Source organism: Heterodontus francisci, chromosome 17, assembly GCF_036365525.1.
Source record: "Heterodontus francisci isolate sHetFra1 chromosome 17, sHetFra1.hap1, whole genome shotgun sequence".
In the NCBI taxonomy this organism is placed as follows: domain Eukaryota; kingdom Metazoa; phylum Chordata; class Chondrichthyes; order Heterodontiformes; family Heterodontidae; genus Heterodontus; species Heterodontus francisci.
In genome coordinates this window covers 16708209-16720752 of record NC_090387.1, presented here as the reverse complement: position 1 = coordinate 16720752, position 12544 = coordinate 16708209, and the positions used below count along the sequence as shown (strand labels likewise).

The following is a 12544-nucleotide window of genomic DNA, read 5'->3' as shown; positions in this document are numbered from 1 at the left end:
GAAGAAAGTATGGGTAATATAAGTAGTCCATGAATGTTGTTGAAACAGTTCATGGTTAAATTAACAAATGATGGAGGTTTTAGTTATTTTAAGTTACTCATGCTCCATTTAAGGTGAAGTGAGAGTGACTACCCTTGACATCAAGGCAGCATTTGACCAAGGAGCCCTAGCAAAACTGGAGTCAATGAGAATCAGGGGGAAAGCTCTCTGCTGGTTGGAGTCATACCTAGCGCAAAGGAAGATGGTTGTAGTTGTTGGAGGTCCATCATCTCAACTCCAGGACATCACTGCAGGAGTTCCTCAGGGTAGTGTCCTCGGCCCAACCATCTTCAGCTACGTCATCAATGACCTTCCTTCAATTATAAGGTCTGAAGTGGGGATGTTCGCTGATAATTGCACAATTTTCAGCTCCATTCATGACTCCTCAGATACTGAAGCAGTCCGTGTAGAAATGCAGCAATACCTGGACAATATCCAGGCTTGGGCTGATAAGTGGGAAGTAGCATTCTCATCACACAAGTGCCAGGCAATGACCATCTCCAACAAGAGAGAATCTGACCATCTCCCCTTGACATTCAATGGCATTACGATCGCTGAATCCCCCACCACCAACATCCTGGGGGTTACCATTGACCAGAAACTGAAATGGAGTCGCCATATACATACCGTGGCTACAAGAGCAGGTCAGAGGCTAGGAATCCTGCGGCGAGTAACTCACCTCCTGACTCCCCAAAACCTGTCCACCATCTACAAGGCACAAGTCAGCAGTGTGATGGAATACTTTCCACTTGCCTGAATGGATGCAGCTCCAACAACACTCAAGAAGCTCGACACCATCCAGGATAAAGCAGCCCGCTTGATCGCCACCCCAACAACAAACATTCACTCCCTCCACCACCGACGCACAGTGGCAGTAGTGTGTACCATCTACTGCAGCAACGCACCAAGGCTCCTTCGATAGCACCTTCCAAATCCACCACCTCTACCACCTAGAAGGACAAGGCAGCAGATGCATGGGAACCACCACCTGCAAGTTCCCCTCCAAACCACACACCATCCTGACTTGGAACTATATCGCTGTTCCTTCAGTGTCACTGGGTCAAAATCCTGGAACTCCCTTCCCAACAGCACTGTAGGTGTACCTACCTCACATGGACTGCAGTGGTTCAAGAAGGCAGCTCACCACCACCTTCTCAAGGGCAATTAGGAATGGGCAATAAATGCTGGCCTGGCCAGCAACACCCACATCCCAGGAACGAATAAAAAAAAATTAAGCTGCCATTTGTCACATCAGCCACTTTGTCCAATTCTTTTCCTACATTTTTCTCTTAATTTTAGTTATGGTATTCCTCCTAATTGGCTGTTAGCTTGTAGATAAATTAATCCAGCTATTAACTCTTCTCTGCCTTTGCATCACTCTTACATAGCCTCTGTGCAAATAATCTTTTGCATCATAAATTTCCCTTTGAGTATTTTCTGTTTGAAATATGCAGATAATTGTTGGTTGTATGACTTGCCTACAAGAGAAATGGCAATTCAGCATTCAAAGGGTTAATTCCGACATAGCCCTTTGTAAATGGGAATGTTTGTTTAAGAACACCATTTGGTCTAGCTTCAAGTCACTGACAATACATTCCACAGAGTTTATTGGAGTGATTGGATAAACGGGTGTTTTTGTACACCATGCTATCTTCTCATGAAGAGGCAAGTAGTGTAATAATTGCTTAATAGAGAATGTGATATCCTTATCTACTTTCTAATGTTAACCTTTGTTCCTCTTGAGTTTTGATTGACCCTTGCAAAAGAAGTTCTCCATTTATGAGGAACCACTTTTCCATGAAGCTGTCCTGGCTGGTTCTGATTGTTTTTGCTCCTGGCAATGAAATCAAGCCATGATATGCCATAAACCTGAAATGGATAATAAAACCAGCTTTAGCTCTGTGAGTGATGCTGCACAATAAAAAAAATAGATATAATAAAACTGTCTTAAGCACTGTGCTGTTTGCCTCTGCGGCTTTAAGGCCATCTGCGGATAAGGCTAATGACATGAAGGCTGTCACACATGAGGGCTTGTTATTTTTCCAGCTATGTAAACAGATGGATAACCCAAGTGAGTGCTACAGGCTTCATGCCTTGTAGTAGCACATGTACAATAAGATTGTCAGGCTGTTTGTCAGTGTTTATGGTTCATTACGACCAGCAAGATCTCTGCATAGATACGCCTGTCACCAGGGTCAGGCAGGTTACTACTGGGCAGAAGCCTCTATGTGCGTGTTACTGTTATCGCCAGGGTTATGAATGGCATTATAGGATTATGAAAGACAGTTCTGCTCTGATCCTTTTTCTGTTAGCTGAGTGCTATGCATGGTAGAATACTAGGTACAATATAATTGAGATCAGCTGGACAAATACCCACGACATTCAGCTGAAATAGGCTTAGAAAGAAAACACAGTCTTTCAGGTTAGCTCTCCATGCATATTCCCATGTTCTATTCCAATTAGAGGACAAATAAGTTTGTAACATAATGACTAGATTGGACAAAAACAAAAGTTTAGACAAAAAGATTCCTGGTGTTCTCTAGTAATCTGGTTTAAGGAACTAGCTTCAGTATGTTGAGACTAATCTGGTTTTATTAAACCAGATTATACTTAAATATGAATTTAGTTGAACATTATTGTACATTTGTGCCCAATCTAGAATTCAGCGGAGGAGCAGAACAACCAGATTCTATTTAATGGACTTTTGATAAAATTTAGCTGCATCCGTTTACACAGCTTTTCAATCTTGCACATCTTTTTCTTTCTGTGATAAATGTCTAAAAGAATAATATTGTGGAGTAGATTGAGAAATTAATAAATAATACTTTTGGGACAAAGTTTCAAAGAAAATTTACCTTTTCATTTTAACCCGTTATTGCACTCTCTCATATTAAACTGAATGGCAGGTGAAATGGTTGTGATGTTCAAGGTCTTCACTAAAACAGTTCTTCTAACATATACACTAATGAATCAAGTGAAGACAGATTTTAGGACAAGACTGAGAAAATAAGAATGAAAGGGATTTGGAATTTATTGAGAAATTACAGTTGTATATACAATATAGTAGATTTAAGACTTAGCAGAGAAGACAGATGGGATGTTTCACTGCAGGTGAAATATATATGTATTGTATATAGAATGTTTCAATGTCTGTGGAGAGTGCTGCATTCTTTATGGATGTGGATGACAGTTCTATATATAGTTAAACGTTTCAACATGTTTTCTTCAATCTGTGAATATCTGTTCTAAGAGTATCATTTTGTTCCAATTTTTGTTTTAATGCACTGAAATGGTGTCATCAATTTTTCCCATGACAAAATCTACTACTAAAAGAAATCACAATTTAATTTCATTTTATATGCATTGCAGACATGTTTTCAGTATATTTTAAAGGAAAAGACTTTTTTTAACACATCTTTGAAGAGGGATATTAAATTGCATTCCCCTGAATCACATGCAAGTCATAAATTTGTGTGTCTTTTCATCAGTTCCGTTATACATTTATTTATTTATGAGAATTTCTAGATGATATGGAAGATTTCTGCGTACGAGAATAACATTTTCTCTATGAAAATCTTCTGACAGATATATTCTCAATGTTGCATATAGTGATGCAATGAATTGTTTTACTTGCTTTAATATTTGCTCGAATCTCACAGGGAATGGTGAGGCATATATATAAACTATGACAATGATCACCTTTATTTTTCATTTTGAATTTGGAAGCATCTTCGACTAAGCTGATGCTCCAGTGCAGTACTGAGTGAATCCTGGGTGTTTGAATTTTTCCTTCGGTTGAAACATTAAACTATGGCCCCATCTGCCCTGTCAGGTGAATGTGAACAAGAGCAGAGGAGTTGTCGCTGGTGTCCTGGCCAATATTTCTCCCTCAACTAACATCCCGGAAAAAAAAATTAACTGGGAGCTTGCTGTCCGCAAATTGGCTGCCATGTTTGCTACATTACAACAGTGATGGCATTTCACAAGTATTTAATTGGCTGTAAAGCACTTTGGGAGGTCCTGAGGTCATGAAGGGTACTCTATCTCGTCTATACTTTCATTCTTTGCAGTCAGGTAAAGACTAGAGTTGCTTCTTTTTTTGTTATTTCACAGGATTAGATTAGCTCATGGGAACAGACGGAAAAGTCTTATAAATGTGGACCAAAAACCCAAGGAACCAGCTAGACAAATAAGATCACATTAAAAGAAACCGCTTTCAAAACTATTAATGATCTGAAGTTCTGTTTGAATTAAGGATGTGGTTCGACCAGCAAAAGCAAGAAAGATCTGGGAAAAATGACTGCAGATTTTTGCTGGATGGAATCAAAGCAGGAAGTGCAAACCACGGAGGACAAACAGTGTCTTCCTGTCTACTTTGCACTATACTCCAAAAATATTTAATTTTTCCTTGTATCTGTATATGTGAAGTGGTCTGTGGAAAGTATTCATTTTCTTCTACAGAACTCTGCATTCATTTTTAATGAGGAAATTTTTAAAGTTTCCTATTCATCCTTAAGGATTGGATTTTTTTGCTGATCTCAGTGCTTTGCTGAATGCTTTGTATAACATTGCTCTCTGTAATTAGCTATTACTTTTTCAATTATTTTTCCAAGTTATAAATTGTTGCCTTCCATTTAGGTATCCTCATGCTACCCATTCTCTGGCCAAAGTGGACAGGCATTTGACCTGCTACCAGTGCTTTGCTATTGTTGTGTAATCGGTTTCTGGTAACTGCACAAAGGCAACCACTTTTCACTTTGATTTATTCTCAAACTCTTTGTGAGCAAGTGTCTGGCCTTTATTTTGCACTTCACCCAGATTTGATCAAGAGTAGGAGCTCAGTTATGAGTCTTGAGACAGCAACCCATAGTTTCTATTAATATCTCAGTATTTAGCATATCGGATTAAATAAATATCCAGACCATTTTTAAAGCTTTTGGGGAATAAACAAAGAAAAAGCTCACAATTCAAATACCGTAGAAGTATTCTAAAGGTTTGATTTCATTTGTCAAAATTCATTTCTTCTTAAGGTACTAGCCCCTCATTACAGCACTTTTGGTTATGAATTGTAATATAGGTCTAGATTTTATGGGTCCCCCTGAGGCAGGATCAGAGGCCTGGTGGGTGGGGGGTTTGTGACCATAGAATTGCAACGGTGGGGGGCGCGGAGGGCCTGTCACCTCCCGGTCGCCAAGCGATTTTGTCGAGGTGGTATCGGCCAATGATGGCCTTCCCGTCCAGAGGCCAATTGAGGCCCTGAAGTGGCCTATTAATAGCCACTTAAGGGCCTCTTCCATCCGTCACTGGGATTTAGCCAGCAGTGAAGGGTACCTCCACCATGCGGGGAGGTCAACCAGTAATACGAGCACCATCCCTACAGGCTTGGTGGGGACCTCCTCCATGGGCAATCTGTGGCCCAGGGAGGACCCCTGGTGGGAAAAACACCACCTACCTGTAGCTCCATCCCCCTGCACTACACACCCCAGGGCATTCTGGACTGGCCCCGGTGACCCCACCTCACTTACTTGAGATCCGAGTCTGCAGTGCTGGGTTCTGCCACTGAAAGCCCCACCGGTGCCACAAAATACAGCCCATAGTGTGCATTACGTTTGACTCTCTCCTCAGTGGTGAAACCATGCTCTCTCCATAACCTAAACGTTTTGGTTTATCACTAAATTATTATTTCATATATTGTATCCACTTCAAATCTGTTAGATAGTAAAGCAACTGGCAAGCAGCGTAGAAGGCAATAAGATCAAAAAAAGAGATTTATGGGTGTTGTATTTCAAATGTTGATCTACTTGGGTACCAAATAAAGAGCACAAATGGAACTGAGTTCTAACCACTTGAAGCTCATGTCAGTTGGGTGGAGAAAAGTAGTGTATTGGAAACGCTGAACCAGAAAGTTATTTTTGCCAAGGGCATTAATGAACTTTAATTTTTTAACGACCTGCTGTCAACAATGTTTTACTGGCCTTTTGACACTAAAGATAACAAGAGCTTTAAGTTAAAATAAAAACAGAAAATGCTGGAAATACTCAGCAGGTTTGGCAGCATCTGTGGAGATAGAAACAGAGTTAAAATTTCAGATCTGTGACCTTTAGAACAGGTTGGAGTAGAGAATCAATACTTTAGCCTTGCAGCCCACCTTTGACCTGTCCTCCCTCCAAGCTAAGCTCCTTACTAGGAGCATGAGTTCAATGAATTTACCCATCTATGCCTTGTGTGACATTGGAGTTTGACTCTTGTGGTTTATGATAGCATCTTAATTCCTCATATATATGGTAGACTTGTAGCATGCAAAACCACCTATCATTCGATTTATATTCATCCACTTTATATGGTTGTAAAGGTGGCCTCATAGAGAAAGTTTATTGTGTCCAATTTTTTAATAATGCAATTTTAAAGGGGGTGCAAGAACAGAGAGGCCTGAGAATGTTTGTAAATAAATCCTTTAAGTTGGCAGGTCTAGTTAACAAAGAAGCATGTGGGATCCTGGGCTTTATAAATAGAGGTATAGTATACAAAATCCAGGAAAAAAAGAAAGGACTTGCATTTAAATAGCGCCTTTCACAACCACCGGACATCTCAAAGCACTTTACAGTCAGTGAAGTATTTTTGAAGTGTAGTCACTGTTGTAGTGTAGGAAATGTGGCAGCCAATTTGTGCACACCAAGCTCCTACAAACAGCATTGTGTTAATGACCAGACAATCTCTTTCTTTTTGAGTGATGTTGATTGACGTATAAATATTGGCCAGGCAGTCCCTCAATACTGTACTGAAGAGTCAGCCTTGATTTTTGTGCTAAAGACCTGGAGTGGACTTGAACCCACAAACTTCGGACTCAGAGACGTGAGCGATATCAACTGAGCCATTGCTGACGCTGTTAAAGTTGTGCTAAACCTGTATAAAACACTTTTAGCCCCAGTTGGAGTATTGTGTCCAATTCTGGATGCCACACTTTAGGAAGGACCTGAAGGCTTTGGAGAGGTTACCGAAGAGCTTTACTAGAATAGCTCTGGAGACAAGGGATTACAGTTATGTGGATAGACTGGAGAAACTGAGGTTTTTCTCCTTAGAGCAGAAAGGTCTAAGAAGAGATTTGATAATAGTGTTTAAAATTATGGAGGGTTTAGATAGAGAAATAAAGATAAAGGGCTGGATTTTACGTCGGGCGGACAGGAGCTGGCCGCTGACGTAAAGGTTGGTGGTGAACCCGCTTCTGCCTAGCCTGGGAATCCGTTCTGCATTTTACGAGTCCCCAGGCTTTAACTGTACCGAGGCGGGATTTCCACCCTCTTGAGGGAGGAAGACCCACCTCATTGAGCTGCCAGCCAATCATTGTCTCAGGCAGCTCTTAGTCATCGGGAGCGGTGGCCACTGCTGGGAGTGCAGCCCAGCTGAGGACATGGAGCCAGGAGTGCAGGTAAGTTTGGGTTGCCTCGTCGGGGGTAATTGGTCAGCCCCCAGTGAGGCAAGGGTGGTCGTTAGGGGAGAAGGGGGGATGTGCTTCTTGAGTCCTGGGGGTGGTTGGGGAAGCGGGGACGGCCCTCAATCGGACACCCTGTGCCCGTTTGTCAGGGCCCACCCCCAGGGCGCAGCTTTCACTGGGCGGCCTTTCCCGGCTCCAGGACGCCCACTTGCCAAGGGTAAAATCCCCGTGGAGGCGGGCGAAGGCCCATAAGTGGCCGTTAATTGGCAACTTAAGGGCCTTGATTGGCCTGGGGGCAAGCGGCCCGTTTTTTGGCTCCCCTGCCCCCCCCCCCCCCACCCACCCCCGCTCTACATAAAGTGGGGCAGAGATGAGAGCGGGTCGGGAAGGGCTCTTGGAGCCTTCCGCTCCATTTTACACCCCCCCCCCCCCCCACCACCATCCGGCTCGCTGGGGTGGCGTAAAATTCCAGCCGAACTGTTTCCAATGGCTGAAGGTTCGATAACCAGAGGGTACTGATTGAAGGTATTTGACAAAATAAGCAGAGGTGACATGAGGTAAAGCTTTTTCATGCCATGAGTGGTTCGGATTTGGAATGCAGTGCCTGATAGAGTGATGGATACAGATTCAATAGTAGCCTTCAAAAGGGAATTGGATAAATACTCAAAGGAGAAAAATTGCAGGGATATGGAAAAAGAGCAGGGGAGTGGGACTAACTGGATTGCTCTTCGAAAGAGCAGGCGCTGAACCGAAGGTCCTTCTGTGCGGTGATATTCTATGATGCTATTGGTTTGGAGAATTTCAAGAACAAGGAAAATCTCATAGGGGTTGTAAGACAACATACAGTCCTCTTTTTCTTGTGCAGAATGATCCTATGGTGAAATTTTACAATGCAGTAGGGATCCTTTAGCAAGGTTCTAGTCATTTCATCTAAATATTCTATCTAAAGATACTAGATGCCTCCTTGTGAAGCACAACCTTTTAGCCCCATTCACAAGTTATTGGCAGTTTTATGAGTATATATGATGGTACTGTCATAGAGTCTCCTCTGGCTATTCAAAAATAAATTTTGTGCACTTCAAGGTGAGGGATTTCAGTGCTGCAGAACTGGGAGTTATTATGAAAGGTCACAGACCTGAAACGTTAACTCTGCTCCTCTCTCCAAGATGCTGCCAGACCTGCTGAGTATTTCCAGCATTTTCTGTTTTCATATCAGATTTCCATCATCTGCCATATTTTGCTTTTATTATTAATATTTATATACCGCCTTTCACAATCTCGGGACTTCCCAAAGTGTTTTATAGCCACTTTTGAAGTTTAGACTCTTATAATGTAGGAAACATGGTAGCTAATTTACATACAGCAAATCCCACAAGGGACAATATGATAACAACCGCTGTCTATAGTGATATTGGTTGAGGGATAAATGCTGACCAGTACAATAGTGGGATCGTTTATATCCACCTGAGAGGGCAGACAGGGTTTAAAATCTTATCGAAAAGACAATGTGGCACTCCCTTCATTCTCTACTGGAGTGCAGGTCTAGCTTTTGTGCTCAAGTCTCTGGAGTGGATCCCACAACCTTCTGACAGAATTTTTAATTGGACGAACAAAGCCAATGTAGAAGGAGGGGAGCAAAGATGGATCCTTAGTGCCCTCCAGAGGTAATGATGTGGGGGTCAGGATGATAAGCCATGGCTGGAGCTGCTATGGCTACAATCGGAAAAGTACTGGTGGAACCAAACAAACCAATTCCTTTGAACTGGAAAACTGAGGAATAATGTTAGAAGATGATTGTGTGGCCACCCATTTCAAAGGCTGCAGGGAAGTCAAGGTGGATGAGTAAGAGACTCATAGCCATTGGATTCTCTCCCCATCAATCTGGGCTACATTTGAACCTGGATTCCAGACATGAAAAGCCAATGCCGAACCCAGTGCACCACTCATTGCCGATATTGAGTATCCTCTTCATCAAATATTGCTGTTTTTCAGGTGGTTTAAAAAAAAAACTTTGATTTCTTTTAAAGTTTAAAACAGAAAAACAGTGAAATGATTGCAGATCATAACGTGAAATGATTGCAAATCATTATGTGAAAATCACAAAACAGCTGCAACACGTGCACTAGAGTTTCTCTGCTGAGTGTAAGAGCTCCGTGTGAAAGAAGCAGTTCCAACACATTTTCTAAAGATCACAAATCTGATCATAATCCAGCACAAACAGAAAACATTTCTCCAGTTGGCAGCCCACACAAGTGTCATAAAAGCACAGCAGTCAGTAATTTCTATTCAAACTTTTGTTTCTTGTTATTCTCCTTTCTAAACCTTAATGCCCAATAATTTCTGTATTCAATTCATAATTGCCTTTGAAGCTGACAATACACAGACAGTATAATCTCGTGTTTTGGATTGCTGCTGACAGATATCCTTTGCTTCTCCAATTTATTTTATTTCCCTTCCCCCACCCCCACTTTTTCTCTTGAAAGCAACAAGTGCCAGCTACCTTCCTATAACTCAGCCAAATGAGCCAAGACAGTGAGTGTTGGCAGGCTGTTCATTCATGGGGGTGTCATAGCTGAGCGCACTCTTGTTCACACCTGATGTCCACATGCACATTTTCCAGCAGGAAACATTGGCTAGCAATCAAGGGCAGAAGTCCTTGGCTGATCATTTTTCCCTAACCCATGAGTATTAAAGCCAATATGGCACCCCACTCTTTCCTCCAACTGAGATCACACAAATGCTTTCTTTGAATGTGCCGTGCTATTAAAGGAAACTCGGTCTTCAGAAAGTTGAGTGTTGCTGGAATCTCCTTTGTATACATGCATTTCATTCCCAGGGAATCTCTCATTTATTGAACTGTATAAAGAATTGCAATGGTCTGGTGGAATCAAATTGGTTAAAGTACTGTACTCAGTTACTTTGAATGCTGAAAAGATTTGTGCATATATGTTACCTTATCAGAAACATCTCAAAACACCTCAAACAATAAATGCTATATACTTAAATGCAGCAGCCATTTTTCACATAGCAAGATTCCACAACTTGTAGTTCGATTAATGAGCATTTGTCTGTTATTTTGGTAATGTTAGTTGTTGGAGGAATGTTGGCCAGGGCACTGAGAGAGTTGTCTCTGCTTCTCCAAGGTGTCAGCCTTGGCTCAGTGGAGCAAACGCACCTCTGCGTCAGAAAGTCGTGGGTTCATGTTCCATTCGAAGCCTACACACTAGAAGCAAAATACTATTGTTGCTATGTTGCGCAGAATATTAACCTAAGCTTGTAAAATTATCTATGTTGATGCTTCTGAAAAGGTTGTTATTGCCATGATAGTGCAGTCATTTCCCCTGAAATGCTGATTGAGTTAATGATATTTGCATATATATGACTAAGTGACCAAAAATACCAAAATACTTTTTCTCTGCTTAGTTTCCAATGTGATTAAAGATACTAAGATTGCAACATTGAAGGAGAGTTTTTCTCTTCATGAAAAATGCCCATCTATTAGGTTTTTTGCTTCTCCTTTTCCAGCCCCGTCTAATTTTCTTTCCTCAGCTATTTTCCAATAAAAAGTGCGAGAGGCAGAGAGGTTTAGGGAGGGAATTCCAGAGCTTAGGGCCTCGGTAGCTGAAGGCACGGCCACCAATGGTGGAGCAATAAAAATCGGGGATGTGTAAGAGGCCAGAAGTGGAGAAGGCTATAGGGCTGGAGTTTACCCTTTGAGTAAATACTTTTTCTGGGTTAGAAATGTTATCTTATTTTCAGTCCAAAGTGTAAAGTGTTGTTACCTGCTGTATGACAATGCATGACTTGTTGTATTGCTTCTACATCATCACCTAACTATAGCAAGTTAAAATAAATGGTTGCATTGGACAATATACCTTTTTGAAAAAAGGTCTTGCATTAAACGCTTACTAAAGATTATTACTCATGTTTCACTTTGAATAGCCTATTGCATAATTTTTTGGGACAAATGTGCATTTCACCTGCAGCAATTGGAGTTGATGCAGAATGTTGCTGAATGCCTACAGCTGATTAAATTGAAGGGAGAAATAGTGTGGTTATGTCTAAGAGGTTATTTACACAAGAACACGCTGCTCTTATTGCATCCTCTATTGGTAGATAGGAACACTTTACTCATGGCGTTGAAGTACTAGACATTATTGTTGTCAACAACCTGTAAGCAAAAGAAAATGAGACCTCTAGAGCTCCACAATTTCATCAACACAAAAATATACTGGTCAAATGGCTTGACAAACAATGACCTTTAATTAAATCTAGTCAATAGTTCAGGACAAATTGTTGGTGAGAAATCAATTTAATAGAAATGTGTGATCACATTTAAGTACTGTAAATTTAATTGTGCGCTTTTATGTAAAGATTAGGAGAATTTATTGCGTTAATTTATATGGAAATTGCCACTTACATAGTATTGGAGTGCACATGCCTTTTGTTTTACTGTTGTATACGGCTTTGAAAACAACCCTGTCATTCCATGGATAAGAGAAGTGTGCTTCTGTTGGCACATTCACAAACTTGTTGAATTCACTCTCTTGATTGTATTTCATTGTCAAGAACTAACGCTTACTAATTTGGCAGCTTTTAGCTAGCTATCCTGTGGTGACACAGGCAGTAATTGGGCTTTTTTGCACTAATAGGAGATTCAGCTGGAAAAAAATGAGAATGAAAGCGAGAAGAGAGAAATTTCCAGACTGTGGGCTATTGATTCTGTTGATTGTGAACACAAGGGAAGGCTGACATTCAGTGCACCTAATTGTGATTTTATTGACTATCATTTCTGCCTTGTTTATACTGCCATGACTCGTAGCTCACCATGACTGATGGCTCTCGTTCGGATGGAACGTTGTGATTCAATCCACGCATATCCCATCTATTCAACCTTCTGAATGCAGTGGTCATGCCTCTGCAGGTCTCCTGTGGGCCAAGAGGAAAGTAGAGAATAATAACCCTGGGGCATGACTACAGGCATCGAGGTTATTCCCTCTGCTGCTAGACTAGGCTGTGCTTCATAGATTAATACAATCAGTCCCAGAACGGGTAACTGCTATGATTGCAGAA

At 41.3% G+C, this 12544-nt stretch overlaps 1 protein-coding gene across 3 annotated transcripts in view; it reads left to right on the top strand.

Annotated features, from left to right (window-relative positions):
• The window catches only part of wwox (WW domain containing oxidoreductase), a 1122031-nt gene that overhangs the window by 627235 nt on the left and 482252 nt on the right, over positions 1-12544 (top strand). The gene's annotated exons all lie outside the window — the stretch shown is intronic.